This window comes from Mercenaria mercenaria, unplaced genomic scaffold (genome assembly GCF_021730395.1).
Source record: "Mercenaria mercenaria strain notata unplaced genomic scaffold, MADL_Memer_1 contig_2997, whole genome shotgun sequence".
Lineage (NCBI taxonomy): Eukaryota > Metazoa > Mollusca > Bivalvia > Venerida > Veneridae > Mercenaria > Mercenaria mercenaria.
Window position 1 is genome coordinate 22,508 of NW_026461094.1, and position 13,148 is coordinate 35,655.

A 13,148-nucleotide genomic window follows, 5' to 3' on the forward strand; every position below is an offset into this window, starting at 1 on the left:
AGCACTCATCAAAGTGCACGATTTGTGCATTAATTTCCAAATGTTCTTAGAGGAGATCCCCCAGTTCGCCCCGGCCCGTCCTCGCGCACCTACCACTTTGCTTGTTTGTACATTTCATTGATTGTCCGATTTTTTCTATTGAAACGGGTATTTCTAGCCTATCCCGATGCTTACTTGGTTGTAGTATGCCGATAAAATATTGGGCATTATAGTATACACAGGTACCCAGAAGACGTTTGACTTACTAAATCAAAGTTCGGCCAACTATCTCGGAATTTCTATGTTAATCGAAATTTCAACTACTTACTAGAAATAGCTTCCGTTTACGCAAATCGAAATTTTGCCTTACTAACTCGAAATGTCGACTTACTTACTCGAAGTTTTGACTAACTAACAGAGGCATATCAAGATACTAAAATGAGAAAAATGCTGGTAGCAGAGAATTGATAAATACAGAGATATGTGGAAAAGCATTCCTCTTTCCTGACATGTGTAAAATTACATTCGAATATATCATACCGTTCAGGTCGGACGAATACGAATTTTATATACCGTCGACGCGTGATACGAATAGCAAGCATGAATTAGGCCATTATATAGCCTTGCGAATGTGGGTCGATCAGTAGGTCATGTGACTTCCAAAAATGAAACACAGACTGTCGATCAATCCTATGGTAGCGGGCAATCACCATATGTCTGCAAAATGGTTAAGGTAATGACAAATTTTATTTACCGTCGCTTTGTGAAACAATGAAAACAAGCTTTGTTGAGTTTTTGAGCGACCCTATTTTAAGTAAGAACAGTTAAAACCAGTTGTACCTAACCCCCAGTAATTTGCTGGTACCAATTTAAAGCTGGGTCGACGGAGACATTCGTGATAACATACCTTGTCCAAGGATACACGCAATGGAAGTAGCCAGGAATCGAACCCGGGGCCTTCACCTCAGTAGGAAAACGTCTTAGCCCTCTCGACCAATGCGTATACAGTAATGCGCCCATAATAAGTGATATAAACATGTCAAGTAAGTTATCTTAAAACGTGTATATATATGCACACACGCACGTGTACAACCTCACTCTAACACGTTTAAAACAAAGCAATGACATATACAGAAGTCGTGGCATTAATACTAATATTACATTATCTGGACGAAAACAGTTACAACACTTCAATATTTTGAGATGTCCTCCAACACAGGTCAATAGTCCTTAATTCGGTGTACAACTCTCGTCATTGGGATAGGCTGAAAATGCCTAATATAAAGTCTTAATTGAAAAGGAAACATGACAATGGGACTAAAAATTGCACCTAAAACTCATCAGATTGAAGTTTAAATTTCAAAATATTTTTATTGTGATCCCCCAACTCCACCCCTACTACAACTGACGCGCACTTGCATACATCTTTATACATTGATTGTCAATCATTTCAATGATTTCATATTAGGACACTTTATCTTAAATAGGCCGAAAACGCACCAAATCACATCTAATTATGTTGCACGGACAGTACTAGCCTTTGTCAAATTTTGACTTTGGTTACATGCTTGTACCCACATATACATTAAATCTAAGTAATCTGAATAATATCAATTACTATATTATAAAAAAAATGCAAACAACGATTTATCTAAATGCTAAAATATTTCTGATGGCAGAGGTCTGATTACTGTCAGGGGAGGACACTGAGTATAAAATTGCTATTCACCAGACCTTCCAGAATGATAATCATCTAAATTTGACGATAATTTCGTTTTCATATACAATCAAATATGTATATGGTTGGTTTTCATATGAAAAATATATGGTTCTCATATGAACAATATTTCATATGATTTTCATATGTTAATTATTTCATAAGAGTATCATATGAAAACCTTCATTTGAAAATCATAAAGAATTCCATATAAAAAGCATATGATCGTATAATGATATGATTATCATGTGAAAAACATGAATTTCATATGGTAGTCATTTCATAAATCATATGTGACGTAGATTTCTGACATACTGTCACGGTTTTTAGTAGATTTATTACTTTCGAGATAATGAAGACTTATCAAACTGTTTATACAATCTATCATCTTTTTAAACATAATTCTTATTTCAATAATATTATAGTACAAACATGAATAATTTCTTTCAATCAAGAAACAAAAGAATGACAAGTTTAAACTATTATTTTAAAACAATAACAGTGTCTAAAAGTAATAGTAAGAGCTAGACAGATGAAGTGCGAATTTGTAAAAAGTGAAATAATTTAATAAGATACTATATAAAGTATTATTGTAATTTACTAACGTTCGTTGCAGCATCTTCCTCCGTATTTCGGCGTGCAGATACAATGTCCAAATGTGAAGACACTTCTTTCGAAATGAAACGTTCCACCGTGAAAACAGTTATTATTGCAAGAGCCATTTTCATCTGCATCATCACTATTCATTCCACACTTTTTCATGCATTGATCAAAGTCAAGATCACTATCGCAGCATGCAGATCGCGATCTGCTTCTATATCCGCCTCCACAGGATCTACTGCAACTGTCCCAAGATTCCCATTGCATCCATCGGCATCCACCTGAACATTTACCACCTTCAGATACATGTATCAAAGAAAATATTATAATAACCAATTTCCGCATGTCCATGACTAGCACTTGTACTTTAAAATGCCATTTCTATTAAATCGTTTAAATGATCAGGGTTCCGGTAGTAAACTATTATAGCGACTGATATGTATATAGCTCTACTGTTTAACAGTTAACGTGTATAAAGGAGTTTATCAGTAACCATCTCAAATCCCTTACTATAGCAATATGCATGAAAGCTTTTACAGTTTGCTACATTATATATTTTGAAATGTATATAATGTAACGCAACTCAGGTTAAAGATGTATAATACCTAAAATCTGTTGACATTCTTTTATTTGCATAAAGAATGTGCCTACCATATCAATGTTATATGAAGTTTCATGTAATTAACAGAAACATTGAAATATTATTTGAATGAAAAAGACCGTAAAATTATTTGTCAGACCGTCTCCAAATTTAATGTGTGTAATTATATATATGTTTTCACTGCTCGTCATATATGTGTGTATGCTTGTTATGCCATGATGGGCTGATAGCCTTATGGAATAAATTAATAAATTTTAAATTCTATATAAAATCTGTTAGATACAATTATTTTCACACGATACACGATTTTCTTTTAAGTTTAATGAGCTAAGCGATGTAAAGAGATGTTTAATCAATAAATGCATAGAAAAAATAAATGTATATAACAATACATGAAATAGAATGCGACACAAAAATCATTGATACATTTTGTGCTGGTATGCATCCATTTTTGCATCTCCGTTTTAATGTTGTTAAGGTGTCTGCGTTTTTAAAACACTTTTAGTGGTACACAGCTCCATACAACTTTAAGAACATTGCATAATTTACTGGAATTGCATTATAATACATATCATTCATTACAAAACTGTTTTTTTTTTATTAATCGATGGACTTCAGACGAGTTTCATTCCAGGGCCAGGCAATTGGTTTTTATGACCATATGGTAGAGGGCAATATGTCTGAAGTCACTCGTCCAGTACTTCTGATTCATATCAGATATGTGTCAGATACTTGCAGAGAGCAATTCATCACTAGTACATAATCTAGGAGCACTTGTTAGGGTAACAAGCCACCATTACGTTACTACAAAACCTAAGAAAATCGGAATTATAACTCAACTTACTTATCAACGGCATTTATCAAACTCAAGCTTTACAACAATTTGGTCTAATAGATATTCTGACAGACTAGTCGATTTTGAGTTACTGTTTGAAATATCTTAACTATCAGAATTGTTTTTAATATTTTTTTAAAAAGTCATCAGAATTGAAAACTACATATTTGATGAAATATTTTGTAGGTATAATATCGCCTTCCTTGGTTGGTTTGGATAAATCTTATATATAAAGAATCACTGATATCTTAATCTCAATGTTTGCTCACCTGTCTATATATATTTAATTAAATGGGCTATTGATAACCCTGCAAATGATAAGACGCTTCCGCCATTTTACATATAATTTTCTATACCTTCGCGACAAAAGTAGTTCTAGCAACCAAGCGTATCTAACCGATTATCTCATTTTTCTTCGATCTAGGTTGGTAGCAAACCAACCTGTATTTTCTATGGAAAATGTCAGAACTTTTCCTAAGGATATTATTAACTTTGGTTTTGTTAGCTTCTTGCAGGTCACGATTTTTTCAAGACGGATTCGATCACCACTATGTGTATAAAGCAACTTCAGATTTTCTTGGAATGCAAAATGTCACAACTTTAATAAAGGTAGTTTACATTTTCTTAATTTATCGTAGTTTGTACCCACATTCCTAATTTTTGTCCAGTTGTTTTGATTGAGATAAATAATCTTAGGTTTATTAAATCAAAACGATTAAGTATATAAATCTTTGAAATTATTCTAAATTGTTCGATAAATGACAAGTTTTATTTTTTGATATCTTATATTTTTATGAATAACTGCTTAGTTTTAGTTTTCCAGACGCCTTCTGTATCATGTTTTCTTTTGAATTCAATGATACTTTCATTGATTATTGTGCAGTTCCATGTTTGCCGTCAGAATACGACAAATGCAGGCGAGCACTTGAATGTATTGCGGCTTGATTCCTTTGTACAGTTTACACAGTCCGGCAAGTGTATGTATATTTCTAACATGTTTTTGCATTATCAATTTTTTTCAAGAGTTTTCAGTACTTTTGATATACAGATTGAAACAATGTTCACAAGATTGGTCATTGGTTGAAAATACACATTTAAAAATAGTTTCTAAAGTGCTGTTTTATTATGCAGAATCTAGAATTTAATCAACGCAATCTAGATTTCAGTTCGAACAAACATGATACATACATTAAAACGTAAGAAACTGTTTCTGAAAATTAAATTTTCACATACGTTTAAAAACAATGCCTTCTAAGGATTTCAAAAAATATGATTATAATTCTAGACGCAGACAACCCACTACAGTGGAATCTTTCAAGACCGTAAGTTATCCAGGGTGCAAGTATGAGTGCATTTCATTATTTTATTAGAAATACCAAAGTGAAAGTCAGGCTTAAGAAATTGAGTTAATACACACTATGTTGCGCAAAACTATTTACAGTGCACGTTATCGATCTGGAGCCTGTTTCACATATGTTCGTAGGTTTTATCTTAATTTCTTCCCTAAGAAAACATCTGTTTCAAAATATATAACATGTTAATGTGAAAAGGTGTCGTTCGTCATTTTTATGACTTTCTTAGAACAGCCGAATAGTTAAAATCAATCTACTTAAAAAGATGTTCGTTAAACAATTACCCTTGTCCTAACCCTTTGAAACTGGCCCCTAGCTTCTTTATATAAGAAATGGTGTCGAGATAGATAAAATATATGGTTAACAGTTCTTACATATAAAACATAACAATTTAATCAAATGAAAATAACATTTTAATGTTAATTTCTGAACATATTTTCCTTTGTTCCAAATACGTTACTGCATTTACTAACCTTACATTTATTTCATCTTTATCTTATTTTCTACCAAAGGTTCCTTTTCACGGTATCCCCTTCTGGCATTGTGTTACATGTCCATGTTCATCCTGAGGAGGAAGAAGAGGTTTCAACTCTCAAGAAAGTCATCAGTGGAACCTTTTCAGCAAATGTCCTGGTTAGCAAAATTAATATTTTGAAAACCTTCTTTATCTGAATACTTAATAAGAGCCTACATTTGTTGTCATAAGCATAACGTTTTAAACTTTTAAAATCTTTCTTTGTGTTGCAGATTAAAAATGATACTCAGTGGACGTATACCAGCACAGAGATGGACAACATCGGTATGCCATTTATTATTTTTTTTAGCTTTAGAGAGAATATGGTAAATAACATTGTGGTAATGATAATTCTGCCTGTAACGTCTTCTTAGGTTATTTAAAACAGTGAACGATCAAATCGGCTTTGAAATGAAAAGGTTTTGAACTAAACCTATTTTACTCAGTCAGTTGAACGAAAAGAATTGAATCTTGTTATATGCAATATATGTGAGGTATCAGAAACAAATTACAAATCGTCAAATCCAGAATCTAACAATCATACTCTAATCATCTTACGTTGTTTATGATAAGAACAAGTCAAGTTTAAAAAGAAAAGAAAGTTGAACAAGGTATTAAATAGCAATTTGCAAGTGTTCTACTAACCGGCCATACGTAGGTTAGCTTAGCAAAATCAAGAAAATTGCACGCACGATTTCAAAGTAAGAAATAAAATATGTCAATAAAAATGAGAAAACCTGTTTTTATTATGATAAGATGGATTATAACTATTCTAACTGTTTATCCCTTTAAAGGAACACTAGAACACGAGTATACTGGCAGAAGGACAGCATCAGGAATACAGCTACGCAGATACCACAGAAGCGTTGAAAGGGTTGAACGATTACATGTGAAGGTAGGCTTTTGCCACTGACCATGCTAAGGCGGTGTCCCACATTGCTCCTTTTATGGCTGTTGTGTTCCTGTTATTCCAACCCGTCTCGACGGGACGATATCGCGATATGAATTTTGTTAAAAAACATCGAAGAAGACCGAAGCCACTGAATCCCATTGAGAATGTTTAACCTTGCTTTCAGTGCGAGAATTGCAATTGCATTGGCAAGCTGAAAACCAGTGTCGTTTGAGCTGTTATTTGTGCGACTTTCGAATCCTTCGTTGTTGACTTGTTTTTAATAATGTTTTACAGTGTGTCGGATTGACTTATAATTCTCTGATGAATGCATACTGATTTTTGTACAATCTTTTTTCACAATAAAATGAAATTTTAAAGTACACGTAAATGAAAACGTCCAATATGTTTCCGAAAATTCTCTCAAGTTTCTACATAGTTTCTACTATAAATGCAGGAGGAAATTTGAACGAAACGTTTTCTGTATTTAAAAAACTGACTAGTACATGTATATATTTTGAAGAAAAAATACAAAATAAACAAATCTGACCAGATTAAAACTGGAATTACAGAAATAAACCTATAAAACTACTACTCATTAAAGGTCCATTACTAAGGGAAAGTGAGTTGGCAATTTTTTTCATAGCCAGTGCATAGACTTCTGCAAGACACTAAATAATGAAGATTGGCAGGTCAAAATTTACAGAAGGTCTTTGGAACTCAAAGAAATGTATGTGTATTATGTTGAAATTTCAATGAATCGACAGAATGACCCCCCATGTCTTTTTAACTTTCTTCATACTTCATAGAAAAATAATTGTACATATACTGCGATTTATTTCGAATTTCTACATACCAATTTTCATTTTCCAATAAAATGAAATAGTTTCTGTGCTTTTTAAAAGAAATTAAAATGTTCACTTTCCTTAGTATTGGACCTTTAAGACCGATAGATTTAAACTAAAAGCAACCGTTGGCCAATGAGAGGAGGCGAAAAAACAACAACAAAAATCCCAATAAAATCGCCTGAAGGAATAAGGTCAATAATTTGGTCGAAAATGTGCTTCCGTGGTATATTATTTTCCCCTTTTTGTGCAAAAAGAAGGAGCGCTCTAAATCAATTTATTTCACTGCTGGAATACATTCTGCTTGCAATGATACTGTTTTCATGTTTATACTCCACCGATGGCAAGTTTTGCGGATAGAAACTGAAAGTAGGGGTTTATTGTGTGGACATGAGAAAATATGGGCCATTTTAGCAGACCACCACTGACTGGCACTTTACTAGGGCCTTTCCAAACCTCTATTTTCTTTTCATTTGTTTCGTTCATTTATGATAGAACATTCATGAAAAACAAGTGTAGGAAAAAGTGATCTTCTATAGAAATACGTAAGTTCGACCTGAAATTGTCGCTTTTATGTTTGAATTAGCAACCTTTAACCGAAAATGCTGTTTCAATAAACCCAAAGAGGCTCTTTCTAAATGAAAGTTGTTTCCATTTTTGTGTAGCTCTTCCAGTATTATGTACTTTATAGATCTTTCAGTCTCAGTTATGTTGAGCATAATAAAGGGGCAGCTGACTAGCTTTTGCAAAAGGCTAACCTTGTCTAGTAGTTTATTTTGTGCAAACGTTTATCGTTTACACATATTGCATATACTGATTTGATGTTTAGGAAGGCTGCGTTCTTGAAGCGCTGTACTACACTTTTTGAGCTGTTGAGTTTCAGCAGTTTTCTCTACATAGTGTTATCATAATCCATATACTCGTGTACAAAATATATTAATTTCCATATATTCATTAGCATGATATTGAAAAACAAAAGAAATAATATATCTCATTTAGTGATTTGTTGTTGAATAAAAGCATTGTTAGGAGTTCAGATGCAAAAGAATTATATCGCGAGGGCGAATACGCTCCTGGACGACAAACAATGATTTTACGCAAGAGCAAATCACTATATGAGATATATTATTTCGATTCTTACACTTCATCAAGCATTATTTTGTACATTCTTTACGTCATCCGCCAAATATTTGCCTGTTTTCTGTTGGTTTCTTTTCCAGCGCGCCGCTATGCCATATGACGTCATAATTGTGACGTCAAAAATGAATTTTTGCATAATAACACACAATTTTAAGCCTTCTTTGTTTAACAGGAAAACAAATCTGGTCTTGTTAGAATAATCGTTTTATGTATAAACCCTATATCGATAATGGCCACGTTCTAACGTAATGTATCATAAGTAGTGCTAATTCAAATGAAGGAATAACGATCTTTCGGGTAGGCTTGCTTTGCTATGAACCATCATTTGTATTTAGATCCAGGTTGAACTAATTTACAAACTGAATTGATTTTAACATGAACTACACAGACCATGAACTTGGACCACCATGGAACAGTTGAAAGCGTGGAAGGTGAAGACAATATCGTTCTTGAGAATCGACTGAATTCAGATTTTGAAACCAAACGGTAAGTAAAACGAATATGCACGTTATTGTTTCCATGTAAATATGGCACCTTTATGATAAGTATTGCGTAGATTGTCGATATATAAGCTGACCATGGTTCAAATAAGTAGTTCAAAAACTTTCTTTAGTTTCAATCTACGATATAGTGTGAAACAATATTAATACACAAAATGCCATTTTTTTATATTTCAAGCATTCCATATCCTGAGGAGTACGTCATTAAAACAACTGAAGAAGGAGGTAGGCTTTCTGTTTTGGTTTACAATTATATAGATTAAGGCTAACGTACTATATAAAACTGCCAAGCAGCTAAATTGACTAACGCCTGTTTCAAATTTGTTCTCTGCGGTAATATTATTAGGTAAATGATAAATATCCGAAACCCGATGAATTATGTTTGAAAGAAAGTAATATGAATTGATTGAACAAAGCACGTTTCACCTTCCAGATATTGGTGTTATAAGAGCAAATGCTGAGATAACCATGAGGCTTATAAGCAAAAGGTATTTTAAAATGTAGATACATCTCAATACATATATTCCATAATATCAAACTAATCTAATTTAAATAAGTCAAAACAGAATTTGCTATTGTTTAACATATATTATCATAAACGCATCCTTACTGTTTTGCGAGGGTTATGTACGAGGGAATCCGGATTTGAAATCTACAATCGTCTGTATCCTGTTCTTGCACTAGTGTCTTCCTTTTTAATTAAGTATTTTGTAAACAATTAACACATAAAACTAAACAATGGTAGTTCGTTAAAGCGAGTCTCTGATAGAAGACTTTTGAAATAATATTTTATTTTTTTTAAAACATTTATCTATTTATGCAAAGACGTGTCAAAGAGAAAACGAATTTTCGAATGCAGTACCATGGACTACAGAAGGACTCAAATTTACAACGACAAGTATATAAAGATATTATAATCTATATTAGAATGTTTGCAAATTCCAATTATTGTTATGTTTTCATAGATTATATGTAGAATTGATAGATAACTGTTAGCTATAAACTAGCATTAAGAATATATATAATTAGTAAGACTATGAACTTGTAATCCCTAGATGTAGCACATTTGTTTAAATACAATTGCATCAATAACGAGTTAACGTAAACGTTAATGCTAGTAATATCTAAAATAAACCAGAATATTTAAACACGCCAATCAAGTTCTTTTTGTATGTTAAAACATACCAATTTTAGCAAGTCTTATTAAAGCAATTTCAATATTTCCCATACTTCATTATCACCCTATTTTTCAGGAGAAGGTGCAAGAGGAATCATTGGCAACTCTTGAAAATCATATACAGGCAGCAATCAACTGTTCTCACCAATACAGTGACAAGTGTACGTAGAGCTAGTAGTTACCATCTGATTTCAGAATAAGTTGTGTTCTGAATATGTATATTATGAAATATTTACGTTTTAGGTATCAAAACAAATACAGTTTAAGAGCGCCATTTCACAGAAATGGCCATGTCCACTTATTAGCATACTTAAATATTGTTTGATCTTCAGATGTTGAGCACATTCTACCTATTGCTGCAATAGGCAGCAAAATTTTGCTTTTTTATTTTCAGCAAACACAAATAGAACAATTTGTGTGAACAGTCTCCGACAGAACGTTACCTCACTGAACGAAAAGGACTACGTATTGTTGGTCAGTAAGTTTCTGGCACGTGTTTGCGAACAGAATGACACAAGATGTGAGGATGAACGCTTGCTGTTTACGGATATAGTTGCACGGGCAGGCGATGAGACATCGCAGGAGCTGGTTGTAAGATATGTGTTTCAAACAGAACCGCTTGACGAAGAAGCAGTAAGAAGGGCGCTAATTCATTTTACAACGCTTGAAAAACCTATCTGGGTACGCTTTCTTTCAATATACCAGCGTAAATTATCAGCTTGTATAAAATATGTATGAATCTTTTGTAATACTTTAAACGTTCTTTTAATGTATCACTAAAAGTAAGAAATAAATGAATATTATTTCGTCACGGCTCTGCAAAATTACTGCTGTCCTATCGTTTAGTTTAGTACCTATGTGTCATTTATTTTCGTACAGAAAAAGACTCAACATTTAAAGAAAAATAGCCTACATGTCTTAAAACCTACATGTATATAAAGGTTCTGAAAAAAAATCGTCAAAATTTCTGTCAGTAGTTATAACGATCATTATGTAAGTGTTTTAAATTGAATAGAACCTAGAAGATATTTGTCTCTTCACGAGTGGTAAACGCGCAATCCAACTCCCGCTGGGAATACGCTTAAAATGGGTTGCGCGACGTCCGGTGATGGTGTTGCGCATAAAAAAGACGAAATTCAGGTAGGTGAAGTGATATTTTGCTCAGTATGGTACAATTACGTTGTTCTCGCAAAAAGCAAAATGCTATTCGGCACAAATATGATAAAACATCATACGTGCGAAATATCTGGTTTGAAATGTATGATTCGACCCTATTATCACAAAAACTCTGGCGACACGAAGCGTGAGAAAACGACAAAAATGCCAGTTTCTGATCTCATGTGCCTTTTTTGAGGACATCTGATGCTTCTAATGATAAATTAACTGTAAAACAGTAGCGAATATCACATATATTTGTTCCAAATCCTGCTTATGGGGACGTAATTGACAAAACATGATCGGGAATGGGGTTGCGCCTCGGGAATGGAGTTGCTCGTATACATTATATTGTCAAACATTTTTAAGTCAAACTTTCCTTCACGTAAGCCTATGTGACTGCAAGAGCAGTTTTCGCATATTTAGGTAAATGTATCTTTTCAGTAGATATTTTTGTCTAAATTATTTCGAGAAGACTCATGATTTGAACACAGTCGGGGATAATGAAACACCCATATTGTATCATCGTCCCTACCAAATGGTACAGTGGACCTCAGAAATGTTATAGTGATTATAATGCAAATATAGTCACGAGGAAAACATGTATCATTTCTACATTTTTATCTGGGCTGTTTTCATTTTGTGTATCATTTGCGTAGTTATAAGACAATTAGCAGACACACATGGGGCGGGTAACGTTTACAATTCTGGACTAATATTGACCAAATGCCGTTGACTGCATTTTTACAAATCTGATATTTCATGGTTACGGAGTGCAAGTAGTGAAGTTTCTCTGAGTTCGATCCTCGGGCGATGCGTATAGTTTTCACAGTGATTATAGACATCGTATCTGAAATCATATATCCTCCACCTCTGATTCATGGAGAGAAGTTGGCACTTAAGGAAAACATACATTAAACATTACTACGGCTGCTGAACCTCTGGTCAGGTTAACCGCCCACCCAAACATAACTGAGATACAGTTGAAAACGGCGCCATATCCGAAAAAGCAACATCATGTTTCCTGCTCTTGTGTCGATTACGACTCCTTGAGTCAAAGTTTACAAGTGTTAATCTCAATATGAACTGGTGCATGCGTTGATTGTATTTTGTTGCAAGCGCGGTATAGGGAACGTTTGTATTTTGTCGTTCAATAAATGATCTTCAAGTGTACGCTCAGCCTACTGCAAAGGGCACTGGGTACAAATGAGTTTTCTTGACAAAACTAATAAATAAATAAATAAATAAATAAATAAATAAAGGAAAATAAAATAAAGGAAAGGAAAATGACATCATAAAACCTACTGGGATTGAAAAAGGACTATTTGACTATATAATGTATACGAGCAACTCCATTCCTTGGGCGCAACCCCATTCCCAATGATTTTTTGCCTATCCTTTCCCCAAAAGTAGCATAAGTATATGTAATATTCATGATTGTATTACACGTGTGCGATCATTAGAAGCGTAACATTTCCAAAACGTAAGTAAACGAGTTAGGAAATTGGCATTTTTCATGATTTCACGTTGGATTGCGCGTTTACCACCCGTGCTCTTACATTGTGTGATCGAAATATGTTTCACCGAGTGAACATCAGAAGCTTTGATACCTCGAGTTGCGCGTGACAATATAAAAATCTGGTGTTCAAAAGTGAAAGATTTTTTTGTCTTTCATTAAAACAAACATCTGGTCTTGTAAATGGGTTTTATCAATTTATACCTGTTCTCCCCGCGCGCAACGCCATGCACATTGAGCAATGTCATACACAATAGCATGAAGTCACAAAGCTAGTATTTGTAAAAAATGTTAAATAATACTTTTCCGATTTCTTTTACATTAGCAC